The sequence below is a fragment of the Macrotis lagotis genome, chromosome X, assembly GCF_037893015.1.
Source record: "Macrotis lagotis isolate mMagLag1 chromosome X, bilby.v1.9.chrom.fasta, whole genome shotgun sequence".
NCBI lineage: Eukaryota > Metazoa > Chordata > Mammalia > Peramelemorphia > Peramelidae > Macrotis > Macrotis lagotis.
In genome coordinates, this window is record NC_133666.1 from 227,238,478 (window position 1) to 227,253,549 (window position 15,072).

Below are 15,072 nucleotides of genomic sequence, written 5' to 3' on the forward strand. Positions count from 1 at the left end.
TATAAATATGAAACTTAAATGAAACAGGTAATTTAATTACACACACACACACACACACACACACACACACAAAGATACACACACAAGCAATGCTGAACAACAGTATAGGACAGTGCTGAATTTGAAGTGTAATCTTTGCTTAGGTAAAAGTAAATGGGAATGACATCCTGTTCTTTTGACCATTTTAATTTGCACACTTAATTCTGAGCAAGTTCTTACTTTTTGCTTCCTGTTTGTTACATTTTTTTCTTTCTTTCTAGAATCCAGTGTTTGTTTGTTTGTTTTATGATTCTCATTCCAATGCATTTTTATGACTCATCATTGAAATATTAAAAATAAATGCATTGGGGCAGCTAGATGATGCAGTGGATAGAACACCCACCCTGGAATCAGGAGTACCAGCCTCAGACACTTAATAATTACCTAGCTGTGGCCTTGGGCAAGTCACTTAACCCCATTGCCTTGCAAAAAAAAAAAAAAAAACCTTAAAAAAATAAAATAAATGCATGATAGTTATTGAGCAAACAGTGTGAATGTATGAATTAATGAACTTTTTATTAAATATCTACAGGAAAGAATGAAGATGAAGTTTTATTAAACACTTTCTATATACCAAGCACAGGATTAAGTGATTAGTAAAAAAAAAAAAAAGAAAATAAAAAAATGAATACAGTCTGATCACAAGGAGCTCACACTCAAATTGGGAGTCAAAAATGAAAAAAAAAAGAATGCTCAGTCCCAAGTCAGGTGGAAAAACTCAAAAATATTTTGGGTACAGCATTGGGTCAGATGGCAATACCCAGGGTTCTTTAGGTTACATTAGAGGGTATACATTGGACCCTTCTAAGAGAATGCAATTCATAGAGATAGGGCAAACAATAAGACCTAAAGAATCTCTGGTGATATTAGCAAGGCAAATGCTAAATCCTGGTTAATCTACATCTCACCATTCCTTTGATTGTGTCTTCATGACTCCTTGGACCATAGCAAGCTAAGCCTTTCTATCCTCCACTATCTCCAAAAGTCTGCCCAAGTTCATATTCATTAATTCCATGGCAATATTTGTCCATCTCATCCTCTTCTCCTTTTCCTTTCGATCTTTTCCTTCATTAGGGTTTTTTCCAATGGTTCAACGAACCACTGTTTTCATATTATGTGGTCAAAGTATTTAAGCTTCAGATTCAAAATTTGTTCTTCTATTGAGTAGTCTGAATTAATTTCTTAAGGTATTGACTGGTTTGATCTCCTTGTTCAAAAGTCTTCTCCAACATCACAATTTGAAAGTGTTTATTCTGCAGGATTCAGCTTTCCTTATAGTCTAATTCTCATAGCAATATTTCCCTAATGGAAAAAACTATAGCTTTGACTATATGGAATTCTATGTACAGGGCAATCACTGTCTGCTTTTTAGCATGCTGACCATATTTGCCATAGTTTTTCTTAGAAGGAATACAAATTTTTTATCTTATGGTTTTAGTCACCTTCTGCAGTGATCGTTAAATCCAAGAATTAAAAATCTGAATTGTTTCCATTTTTTTCTCCCTCAATTTGTTAGGAAGTGATGGGATTGGTTGTTGATTTTAGGATTTTTTAAATTATTGTTAAGTTTCAAGTAGGTTTTTATCCTCTCTTTCACCCATATCAAGAGACTTTTTAATAACTTGACTTTTGCCATCAGAATGGTATTATATATTTACATATCTAATATTGTCCTTACATCTCCCAGCAACTTTAAATTCAACTTTTGATTCATCTATCCTAACATTTTACATGGTATCACTCTACATATAAGTTAAATAAATATGATGCTTTTTAACCTATTTTTTTCTAAGGTCTTACTATTTTTGTCTTACCACATTCCCATTTTTTAATGAAAAATTCCCTTGATGTTTCTCATATTCTTGAAGAGAGCTTTTGTTTTAATCATTCTGTTGTTTTCTTCTATTTTTTTGCATTGCTCATTTTAAAAAATCTTATCTCTCCTTGCTAGTTTCTGTAATTCTGCATTCAGTTGGGCATATTTTTCTCTTTCTCCTTTACTTTTCCTTTTCCTTCTTTCTTCAGCTATTTATCAGATGATCATTTTGCTTTCTTTTCTTGTTTTTATTTGGAATGATTTTTCTTGCTACCTCCTACACAATACTGCTTACTTCCTTCCATGTTTCCTCAGGCACTCTGTCAGATTTAATCCCTTAAACATGTTTTTCACTTCCACTTCATATTCATAAGGGATATTATTTAAGTCATGCCTATATGGTCTGATGGTTTTCTCTACTTTTTTTTTTCAATTTGTCTAAAATTTTCAATAAGAAGTTCATGATTTGAACTACAGTCAGCTTCAGGTCATGTTTTAACTAACTGTATAAAGTTTATCCATCTGTGCCTGCAAAGTATACAATCAATCTAATTTCATTGTTGACATCTGGTGAGTTGTCTTTTTGATTCTTGGAAAAAAAAGAGTGTTTGCTTTGACCAGAAACTTATATTCACAAAACTCTATTAGTCTAGGGCAGCTAGGTGGTGCAGTGGATAGAGCCCCAGACCTGGATTCAGGAAGACCTGAGTTCAAATCCGACCTCAGATACTTTATGATTACCTAGCTGTGTGGCCTTGGGCAAGCCATTTAACCCCATTGCCTTGCAAAAGTCTAAAAAAAAAACTATTAGTCTGAACCTTTGCCTAATTTGCCTATTATTTCAGTTATCATTAGATTTCCTGCTTTAACATTCTATAACCCTATGATGACGGTGACATTTTTTAATGCCAATTCTTGAAGATATAGAATTTTATAGAACTGATCAACTTTGGCTTCTTTGGTATCAGTGATTGTTACATGGGCTTATTTTACTCTGATTTTGAATGATATATCTTGGATTTGAGATTATAGCCCTGTAATGTTTTTTCTCACTCTTTCATTGACTATGTGGGCTACACAATTTCTTCTAAGAGATTCTTTTGTGCACAGTAGTAATATATGTAATGATCACCTGATTAAAAATTATGCATTCCTTTTCATTTAAATTCACTGACATCCACAATGTTAATGCTTAATCTTTCTATCTCCTGCCTGACTACTTGCAAATTACCTTGGTACATAGATCTTATTTTCCTCTGCAATATTGATCTTTTATAGCATCAAACTTCTCTTTGCTACCATTTCCTTTCACATTTGGCCCAGTCACTTCATTCTTTCTGGAACACTCTTCCCCAGTAGCATGTTGGACAATTTCCAACCTGAAGGGCTTATCTTCTGATATCAAAGCTTTTATCATTTTAATAATACCTATGGGGATTTTCTTGGCAAAGTTACTGGAGTGGTTTGCCATTTCTTTCTCCAATGGATCACCTTTTGTCAGAGTTTGCCACTATGATCTATCTGTCTTGGGTAACCCTGCATGGTATAGATCATAGTTTCATTAGCTACACAAGCCCTCCCACTTTACCAAGGAAGTGATCCAAGAATGGGGTAGAAAGTTAATGACTCCCAATTCATTCAAACTATATAGCTGTCAACTAACCCTAGGGAGAGAGAGAAGGAAAGGAAGAATGCCCCTAGTGGTAATTGGCCTTTAAAACTTTCAGATATTTTAGATGAGTTCTGTAACTGAATTATGAAAAATGACATTGTCAGTGCCTTCAAAAAGCTTACATGTCAATAGAGGAGTCTATATATACGTGTATGTGTGTGTGTGTGTGTGTGTGTGTGTGTGTGTGTGTGTGTGTGAGATAAACACAACAATAGGGATTTTTGACTTGGAAAATCACAAGGATGGTAAGTTGAACCATGGAGGATCAAAGTTGTAGCAAAGATAATATTGATTTGATCACTGTTCATGGTATGGTAGATAGAAACCAGTCCTCAAAGTCAAAGTCAAAGTTGAAATCTTAATTCTTGCAAAAAATAAATAGGGTCATACTTATACAAATGTATCACCCTAGTCACTAAGGGACTGAGGGAATGTGGATTTGTTAGTCATATATGTTTCCACTATTTAAAATAGAGAAACAATTCGATATATTCTATTGATGGCATCTCTGTGTCCAGTATATGTATTCATTAGTTTTGAAGAATGAATGAGAGACCTCTAATATTGTAATTAGAGGGACTATCTCTCAGAAAGGGGTGAACTTTGAACAGAGTTTTAAAGATAGAAAATTAACTATATTACCTGGTGGAAAGGTTTGGATGTGACATGCAATAGCCAGAGGGCAGTTAAATGGCACAGTGAATAGACTGCTAAAGCCAGAATCAAGAATACCTGAGTTCAAATCTGGCTATTACAATCTGTGTGACTTTGGCCAAGTAACTCATCTTATTTGACTCAGTTTCTCACCTATAGAATGAGTTGGGGAAGGAAATGTCAAACTAATTCAGTATCATTGCCAAGAAAATCCAAAATAGGGTCATGAAGAGTCACTGAAAAAAATTCAACAACAACATGAATATCCTATGGAGAAGGGATTATGTTCATAAGTAATTTTTTTTTGTTTTGGGGGTTTTTTTTTGGTAAGGCAATGGGGTTAAGTGATTTGTCCACGGTCACACACTAGGTAATTATTAAGTGTCTGAGGTCCAATTTGTACTCAGGTCCTCCTGATTCCAGGGCCTGTGCTCTATCCACTGAACCACCTAGCTGCCCCTCATAAGTACATATTAAGGAAAGATTGTGCCCTTTCAGTTCTATAGAAAGGTTTCTGGTTTCAGAAATACTTTTTCATTTGAATATAGGGTAAATGAATCAATCATTTATCAGCAAAAATTTATTAAGTGCCTACAATGTGCCAGATACTATTAATACAAAGACTAAGGTGAAATAGTTTCTGCCCTCAAGCAATTTATATTCCTATAGGAAGGCAACATGTATATAAATGGGTACATACCAAAAGATAAAGCGTAAAAAAGGTAACCTTAGAAAGACAATCCTAAAACATGGATAGTGGAGGGGGGGTGAGTCTTGAAAGAAACAGAAATTGAGATTGAGGGACTGAGTTGGAGAGGACCTGTTTGAATGGCCATCCCAGGTGACAGTTTGAATGCTATGTGTAAGAACTAATAAGGAGAATAATTTAACTGTATTGGAAACTATATAATAGGAATGATAGAGAATGAAGTTGAAAAGAAAAGGTAAGCTCTTATGTGTCCAGCTGAGGAGTTTATTTTAATTCTAGATTCTATAATGATTCTAATCATTAAAATTCACTGAATTGGATGAGGGAGGGGGGTGATCAGGCATACATTTTAGGAAAAATCTTTGTCTAATGTAGAGAATGTATGGGAATGAGGAAAGATTTGATTAAGTCAGGGAAAGCAATTAAAAGGCTACTGCAGTCTTCTAAGTGAGAGGTGACAAGGACCTGAACTAGAGTAACCATTGTGTCAGTAAGAAGAAGGAGACATAGGAGACATATTATGGTGATAGAAATGACAGGATTGGCAACTGATTAGATATGTGAAGTGAGAGTGAGGAATCAAGTATGACACTAAGGTTATGACCCTAGAAGTCTAAAACAATGGTGGTTCTCTTTACAAAAATAGGAAGGTATAAAAGGGAATTAAGTAAAGCATAATTTTTAAATCATCATTTACAACTGTCATTTTGGTTTGTCACTAGGAATATCTAAGCAAATAACAAGATCAAATGTCTATTGTCATCTCCACCCTTACTTTATGCTATAAGGTATCATTTCTCTCTTTTTTTTTCAGTTTCAATAGGTATTCTACATGGACCCTGATCATAATAGTGTTTTAAATGGCAACTTCTCTGTGAAGTATTCTGACAGACCCCTTTCATATTCTCCCAGTTGGTAATGACCATCTCACAAAACCTTTTGTTTTCTAACTCTTCATATATATATATTGATTTGCTTTGTATTGTATTATAATGCAAGAACCCATTGAAGGAAGACCTTTCTACAACAGTTTACATAGCTAGTCATTCATACCTACCATCCTATGTGATTTCTATACATATCATCCCATAAATCCATGAAACCTTTAGAGAGGATTTACTTAAGGATCTGGATATTTTTCTCTAGGTCTTTACCCCTATAGTATGTACCAGTAGTATATACTCAGATCACATATCTTTTATATCTTGCTATGGCTATATGATTTGTTACTTCCTTTTGTGATCAAACTTTGTCTAGATAATATCTTTTATATCACTTATGGTCTACATTATATGGAATGTGCTGCAGTTTTCCAGACTCTTAAAATCCAATATCAATGAATAACATTAAATATTGTCTATTTGAATAACTGATTCTCTTCACCTGTTGAGGGTATGAGTGGTCCACATATATCCATATCACCAGAAACTGAATGCAAATTTATAGTGATTGAATGGAAGATGAATTGGAATAGGAAGAGACCTTAGATAGACAGATCAGACAACTGGCTGTTGCCATAATCAAGATCTGAGGCAATGCGAGATGGCAGTGTCAGAGGAGACTAGAAGGTATATTTGAGAAAGGTTGCAAAGGTGAAATTGTCAGAGCTTGACAACAGCTCAGATATGGGATTGGAAGAAGTGAAAGTGAAAAATCCATGATGACTCCGAGTTTGTGAGACTGAGAGACTGAGAAGATGATGTTGCCCTCTACACTAATAGGGAAGGTAGAAAACAAGGGGCTGAAGGGTTGGGGGAAAGATAATGAGTTCAGTTTGGGATACATTGAGTTTAGAATTCCTACTAGAAATTCAATTCAAAATGTCTGAAAGACAATTAAAGATGTAAGATTGGAAGTCAACAAAGTGGGTAGGATAGGAAATGTAGATTTGAGAATCATAAGCATAGAGATGGTAGTTAAATTCATGGGAGCTGATAAGATCACTTAAGTAAAGAGAAGAGAGCCCAGTTCAGAATTCTGAGGGACACTTGTAGTTAGAAGGGATGATCTGAATGAGGATCCTTCAAAGTAGACAGAAGAGAGGTCAGATAAGGGGGGAAAAACACAAAAGAGAATGATATCCAAAAACCTAGAGAGAAGAGAGAATCAAAGAGGATAGAAGGATCAAAATGGCAAAGGCTGCAATGATGTCAAAAAGAATGAAGACTGAGAAAAGATGATTGGATTTGGCAACTGAGGGAGCATTAGTAACTTTGGAGAAAGCAGTTTCAATAAAATGATAACACTGGAAGGCAGATTATAAAGATTATAAAAGGTTAAGAAGAGAGTGAGAGGAAAGAAAGTTGAGGCACCTATTGAAAAAATCCTTTCAGAAGAGTTTAGAAATGAAACAAAGAAGATATAGAGCAGGATAGATTTATAGTGAGCAAAGAATGAAAAGATCAAGTGAGGATTTTTTCAGGACAGAGAAGAAACGGGCATGTTTGTAGTCAGTGGGAAATGAGCCAATAGAGAGAGAGAGAGAGAGAGAGAGAGAGAGAGAGAGTGATTGAAAATAAGTAAAAGAATGGGGATGACAGAAAGGGGGATGAGGCTGGGGGAGAGGGGTAGTACTCTGTTGGAGATGAGATGGCATTAGAGCAGTTCAACTAGCAAGGAATTGGTAAAGGTAAGAAGTAATGCCATTTCCTCATGAAAAACAGAGGTAAGTGAGGAATATGTGACAGAAGTCACCTGAGTAATGGGAAATAAAGAAAAGGGAAGAAGACTAAGTTAATAATGGTGAATAGCCTCCATTTTTTCTATAAAATATGAGGCAAATTTCTTTATTGATAAAGTGGGGGGAGAAGGAGCAATGAGAGATTTGAGGTAGGATGAAAAGTTTTCTAAAAACCACTTTGGAGAGGGTGATAGTGAACTGATAAGGGAGGTATATAGTAGGATTTATTACCAACCATGAGACTTTGTGACATTAATTTGTGTGGATAGAATCAGAACAGTTGTGTGATTTTTCTCTAACTTCATCTGGCAGCATGTCTGAACAAAGGTGACAAATGGTGGCAGTGATCCAAAGCAAAGGATTGGCTGGGCTTAAATGGTGATATAATGAGGGATCTAAAGAAAGGAAGACAGTGTAGAATTGAATTGATTGACTTGGAAGTCAAGATAGAGAGAAGAGAAAAGAGTAGCATTGTAAAGATAGTACTTTGTAAATTTAACCTTTTATCCCTTATGCTGAATTTTCCCATAGAGTTCCCCTTATCTAGAAAACATTCCATGCTTTCTTCCATTGCTCCTGCCTCACTCACTACACCATTCTACTTTCTTAATCTTTCATATCCTCCTTGATTGAGCTGTCTTCCATTAAGCCTGCCTAACTACTTGTCCCTCCTTTGAAATTACTTTTATTCTCACTCCTTAATATTATTTAAATTAACCTTAATCATTTATTTATCTATACATACAGAGTATTTATCCAATTAGATTGCAGGTCCTTTGAGGACAAGAACTTATTGTATTTTACCTTTTTGAGGGTACTCTCCTACTATATCTAGCACTGTAACTTGCAGAGAATAGGCTTGCCATACATATTTGCTGAATGATTGGTTTAAAATATGAAGTTAATTTTAATATTCTTCTATATGATTCTGGGGGGGGCTTCTATGGTTTCTATAATTTTACATCATTAATACATAATAGTATGCACCACAATGCAACCATTGAATGCACAAGGAGGGTCAAGAAGTCAAAAAGAAGATATGACTTTACTTTGGAAACAAAATCAGCTATGATATAAGACCTGAATGAAAGAAAAAATGGGCTGGTAATTTTTTGAAATTATTTGCAAGCCTTTAGTGAAAAAAATATAAATGAGCCCTTCAAAATATTTATCTCCACAGATAGAAACTTCATTACAGTACCCCTTGACTTGACAGTCTTGTTTATAATAGCCATTTTAAAAGTTGCAACTTAAGACTCATAAAGCAATGTTATCACATAATGTCTTCCCATCAACAATATTAAAAACATTCATCTCCTGGAAAATGTTATAAAGAAATTTCACTGTGGTGATAATTCAAGCATTAAAGTAAATGTAAACAATGATTTCATATGAAACACACCCTATTGAGAATGTTTAGCAAAAGAAATTGTATTTTCTGAAAAAATAAAATATTTCTTTTGAAATTTTCTCTACTGATGATGATTTTACTCTTTTCAGAAAATCTTCTATTAGGAAAGTTTAATATGTGCTAAGACCAAAGTATATTCAGTGGTTTGAATTAATGGGAATGATATCTATTTATGTGACCCCTCAAGCTGATAGTGACTCCTTCCAGAAATCACCTTGTATCTACTTTGTATATATTTTGAATATATTTATATTTGTTTGTGTTATTTCCCCCTAATAGAATAAACCAACTTCAAAGCATAGGGCTTCATCTTTATATTTGCATCCACAGCCTGGCACTATGTGTCTAGAACATAGTAAATGATTAATAAATATTTGTTGATTAATTAATATTAGAAAAGATATATCTGATCTGTAAATAATCTAGCTCCCCATGAATGGAATATCAGTACACTGATATGAGAAACTTTATACTAGCACATTTCTTAATTTATTTCCAAACCTTTCTACCAACCTATTTCTATACCTTTCTATCTAATCTAACCTACCTAATCTTAAATTGAACATATTTTGAATATCTTTTTTAGAAATTTATATTTCAAAGTAAATAGGTCAAATTAGGCCACAACCATTTCAATGTAGACTTCCTTTTCCTCTCAACTACAAGCAGGATGTATTTCAAAGGATGTCTCCATTTCCTCAAGGCAGTGAATTCTAACATTAGAAAGCTTTTCCCTTCATCTGCTGTTTTCTTTCTTTTTTTAAAGATCTATATAACCCCACCCTGTTTCCCTGTTCCCTCAACAATAGCCCAGGATTCATTTTGAAGCAAGGAATTCAGACTTAAACCTAGGAGGCAGTGCTTAAAGGCAGGAACAAAGCTTCTTTCTTTAAAATCTGAGATAACATGCTTTATGAAATTTTTAACTAATGTAAAGAATATAGTCTAGAAAGCAATCTCCAATCTGGCATAGAGCTCCAAAGTGATTTGCAGTAACCTCACACTATTCTTATTCCTAATTAATATTTCTTAATCTATGAGAAAACATCACCTCCTAACTTAGAGCTATTGTAAAGATATTTGTAATTTACAAATTACAAATAAATATGTGTGAATACATATTTGGGGTATAAAAATATAATTTTACAAATATACGTATGAGACAAAGCAAAATGTGACTTTTATTGCACAGTCTGCAAATGCCAATATGATTTGCTTCAAAAAATGATAGTTAGAATTCTTTTACCATAAGCAACCCACAGAAACAATTCTGGTGAGGAAAGGTAGAAAATGCAATAGTAACTAAAGCAAATGAAATCATCCATAGCAAATAGCATCTCTACATCAGGATTTCAAGCCAGGTACATTTAAATAAAACCACTAGATACTTGGTGAAACAAGGAATATTTTTTGATTCAGTTCTGATCATATCTTTATATAGCAGAACATTTAATTCATGAGTCTGGTTTAGATGGACAAGAAAGATTTATACTTATATGATTAATATGATATTTAAAAATTATTGCCTGACAAAATATACAAAATATAAAGAAATAAAATTTGAGTAAAATTTAATTGTACTTAAATTGTTTTTTATCTAAATAATTGATTTTAAGAAAAAAATTGTTTAAGAAAAAAACAAAGCAAGCTTAAATATTTTGAATGTCAGTTTTCTGCTGAGTACGTCAATGAATTTTGTTGATTTCCAGCATACATTTTGTAAACAGAATAGATAGTAAGGTATGTCCATATTGAAATGATTTTTGTTAACATTCATAGTGTTCTGAAAAATCACTCAGAAGTTAGTCTCAGAAATGCACTGTAATTTGTACAAATATGAAAATACATACAAAATTTTAATATCATATCATGAAACCTCAAACTCTAATTCCACCTTGATTTTGCATCTTGAGGATTAGATTTTAATTTTCAATGTCACAATTTCAGACCAGTTATTTACTTATTTGCTCACTCACATGAACATACTAAAAGTCAAATAAGTAACTGCAAGTGTTTATCAATAAAAACTGAATATTCCAACTAATGATTTTTCTACATTTTAGACAGAAAAAAAACAATTTATTTTTACATTAATTAGAGCTTTACTTCTAGAACAAGACCTTTGAGGCATTGTTTCTCAGACACTAATGGGCTTTGGAAAAGTTCAGAACTCCCATTCATTAGCACTTTGAGAAAGCTGTTTTGTACCTAAGAATGAGAATTGATGGAGAGACTGGGACTGAACACATAATTTTATGAAATATGATGAAAACATAAAGGTTTTGTTATGACGCACATAACAATCAGGAACCTGTTTCTTTTTAGCAGGCTCCTAAAAAGTACCTCCTGTATAATTATTAAATAAAAACACTCACTTATTCAGTACTCAGCTAGCTTTTAAACCCTGAATAAGAGAAGTACACAGTGAGAGAGGTACTTACATGGTTTCCTTGGATACTGGATGATGCCAATCAGGTCTATGTTTTTATCTGAAAGTGGTGCCCCTGCAGAGAAATAAGGCTTGGTGAGTGGCTGTTTATACATAGTAGGTAAATAGGAACTTTGTTTATTTTACAAAACATTTTTTATTTTGACCCAGATTTTCCCCCTCATCACACCCCACACTTTTAAGCAGCAGCAGGGTGGTACAACAGGTACTCTGCCAACTCTCACATCACTTGAGAACACACACAGTGAAGCTGGAACTTAGTACGGATACTTTTCCTAAGTCCCTTACCCTTAATGTTGCTTTATGTATCATGACTACTCTATTTATGTCAGACATATCAATGAAAAGTGCCTACCTCAACTTCATTCTTGAAAGGAAAATTTTCCACACCATCAATAAAGGAATTAATCTAAAGAATCCACATAAGCAATAAATATCCTTACCTTAATCCAATGGGATAAGAAAGCTAACTTTAACCAGCTCCAAAATATCAAGGGGTTCCACATACATTAGCTGCCATTTTTAATGCAGCTGAATCCTAGATTCTCAACCACATCAGTGTTATGAATATACAAATTTGACATCCAGTCTTTCAACACTGCATGCATTCTAATTTTGGTTGCATGATTAATATCTCCTATTTGAGAAGTTTTAACCTTCTTATATTTCTCTGAATTCAAAAGAACAAATAACAGAGCAAAAAAATGCAATCAATTTTTAATATTTTATACAATTTGATAACCTGAAATGAAATAAGTATGTGCTGTTTCCAATAAAAAGTTTATAACCACAATTAATAGAACAACAACTTGTCTTGTCCTGAGATTATTCTGGAAAATGTAGTTTTAAAGTCTATGTGGAAAAAAGGAAACTTTTTTTTGTCATATGAAAGTAATTTCTTTTTTTAAGTGATTTTTGGATAGGACTACTGATTTGATATTTTCCATTTGATCTTGCAACATAGTTTGGGGGGGACAGTAATTCTGTGTTCTTTTGCCAGCGCTGACAAAGGTCTACTTGTCAGTGATACCATTTACAGCTAAATTTACTCCAGAGTGGCGATAACAGGTGCACTGAGTCCTGCCAGACACTTGTGCACAGGGATCACGCATCTTACGGCTCAACAACCAAAGGGGGAAAAGCCTCTGTCTTCATAGAAAAGGAGACCGGAGCAAACACAACCCAAACTGGGGGGTTTCTCTTCAAAGCCAGCTGGTCTGGCTTTATTCTGCAGGAATTTTTTTACCTGTCAGAGTTTCATCAACAAAACCCTCAGCAGGTGCTGACGGGTACGACTTCCTGGAGAAGCATAAAGGCACTGGTGAGTTTTTATGAGCAAAATTTATTTTTAAAGTCTTTAAAAGTTGATTTTTATATCTAGAAAGAGCTATTCCTTGGGTATCCATCTTCATGGAGGTAGTGAAGACTATAGGAGATAAGTTCTGCTCCACTCTTTAATGAATTTGGATCCTGTTTTGAGGAGAGCCATTCTATAATTTCATTTATCTATAAATTTATTTTCAATTTTATTTTGAAAAGAAAATAGTTAATTCTTGATTATGTCAACTTCCACCCTTCAATATTTGAAGACAGAAGAGTCAACCAAATAACTGCATTAGGTGGTTTTAAACAATTAAATAGATTTTCAATCTATCCTTTTGTCTAATTCCAAGCAATTTTCAATGTAAAGTCATGTTTCAATTAATGTGAACTTAAATATATATATATATAATATATATGTATTTATATATATATATATATATGCAAATGTTTATTTCAAACTATTCTGTGCTTTGATGCTATGGTGTGTCAATATGTGTGTATGCACATATGTATGTGTGTGATTAAAAACTCTGGGAGTGAACTTGTGTAATTTTTTAAAGCATCTTTAAAACACCTTACAAGAGTATAAAATATCCATCAGTTAAAAGGAAAATATGTTCATAAGCAGTTATTTAAATTACCTTAATAGTAAGAAATGAAAATCTATTTTCAGGAAAAGACATCATTAGAATATCTTTTCACATCATTGATTTTCAAAGTAAGCTTACATAGTGTTTTAATTTCTTGAATTAAAAAGTTTAGAAAAATCTTTTCAGAAGACTTTAATTAATGAAAAAGAACAGAAACAACTAAACCACACAAGGGCATATTTTTAAAAAGTAATTCTTTATGCCATACTATTTAACAATTTGTTCTTTCAGCTGTGCTTCATAGCATTTCTTCAAAATTCTTATATTAAAATAAATTGTAAACATTTATTTAAACAAGAAAATGAAAGGCATGAAAGAAATATATTACATGGTAAATTTAGGAAATCATTTCAATGACCAAATCATAAATATACCAGTAAATTAACCTAGTGAATATAGTAAACTCAGAAGACTATAAAATGATCAACAGTGCTAAAATGTATTATACAATCAAATCTTTGGATTGTGGAAGCTGTTTAGCACCTAAAAATGGAACTATTCCTATCTATACAAATGAATCCTTCTGCTAAAGTTACTGTTTTAAATTTGATATTACTACACATAATTTTGGGTTACTATAGTATATCTTAATGGTATGATGTACAACATAATTAGATGAAACTTGCTTGGGTGGGGGGGCATAATAGGAAAAAACTATAAAGAAACTTGTGATTTCTAGGCAAACTGTCTTTCAAAGATCATATTCTTCTAGGCTGGCTTAATAATTATTTTAAATAATGTTAATAACTTTATATTGTTATTTTCTTATAGCCATAAATTACCGAATAAACTTAGAAGACAATGCCATATGCTTAATGAAAAAAAAATCTGATATTTTCCTGCGTGACATATTATCTTCATTTATATACATTTTATTAAGGGATATATTTAAGTATAGTAAGAATAGTAAAAACCACTTATGAATTTCAGATAATATCCACATATTTGCTGAAAACAGAAATGCAATGTATCATAGAACCATTGTTTTGATGTGTTATCTCCAAAATATTTAATTGAGATCTTTCTAAAGTCTGAGTAACAAAAATTTAAAGGAATATAAAAAATAAACTTCTATTGAATGCTCTTGGAAATTATTTAAATTTTTAAAAATACTAATAAATTGTTTGGCCATTCAATTTGCAAGAAGATGATTAAATCACAAAAATGCCGATCACATCACTTTCAGATAGACACCAACTTTACAATAGCTTCGTGATTTTAAGAATATTACTATTCATTATGATTATCAATTTTCTCTATTACCAATAAAAATAACTAAATATTTAAAAAATTGAACCATGGCACCTACTTGCTAATTCTATGTTATAGTAGATCTACTTTGTGTCTAAAATATTTAAAGTATTTCAATATTATAGAAAAATCTTCCACTTTTTCATATGCTTTTGAAACTGCTGCTTCCAGTAATTTCCTTTTTTAATTATAAGAAGCCTTAATTTCTAATTCCATTCACAGCCTTGTTTTTCTGGATTCTTCTAGATTCCCTACTGCAAATACTGCAATATCTTTTAGTTGCAATTTTGACAATAATGATGATAATAATAATGAAAGTGACCAATAATAACATGACAAATAATGTCCTCTAGAAATACTTTTAAAGACTAAGAATCTTAGTACAAGCATTTATTTACAATAGTTACTAGAAGGAAAA

General features: G+C 32.8%; 1 protein-coding gene and 1 long non-coding RNA gene across 3 annotated transcripts in view; one reads left to right on the forward strand and one right to left on the reverse strand.

Moving 5' to 3' along the window:
• The window catches only part of LOC141502120 (uncharacterized), a 167,346-nt gene extending 155,378 nt beyond the window's left edge, over nt 1-11,968 (reverse strand). The window contains exons 1-2 of the long non-coding RNA XR_012472412.1: nt 11,874-11,968; nt 11,423-11,485 (exon numbers count right to left, since the gene is read on the reverse strand). This is a non-coding gene — a long non-coding RNA (uncharacterized LOC141502120). The remainder of the gene's footprint in view (nt 1-11,422; nt 11,486-11,873) is intronic.
• Nucleotides 11,969-12,578: 610 nt separating this feature from the next.
• Nucleotides 12,579-15,072, forward strand: part of MEF2C (myocyte enhancer factor 2C) — a 211,989-nt gene continuing 209,495 nt past the window's right edge. For both annotated transcript variants that reach the window (XM_074207590.1, XM_074207592.1), the window contains exon 1: nt 12,579-12,751. The gene's annotated coding sequence lies outside the window, so the exon portion shown is untranslated. The remainder of the gene's footprint in view (nt 12,752-15,072) is intronic.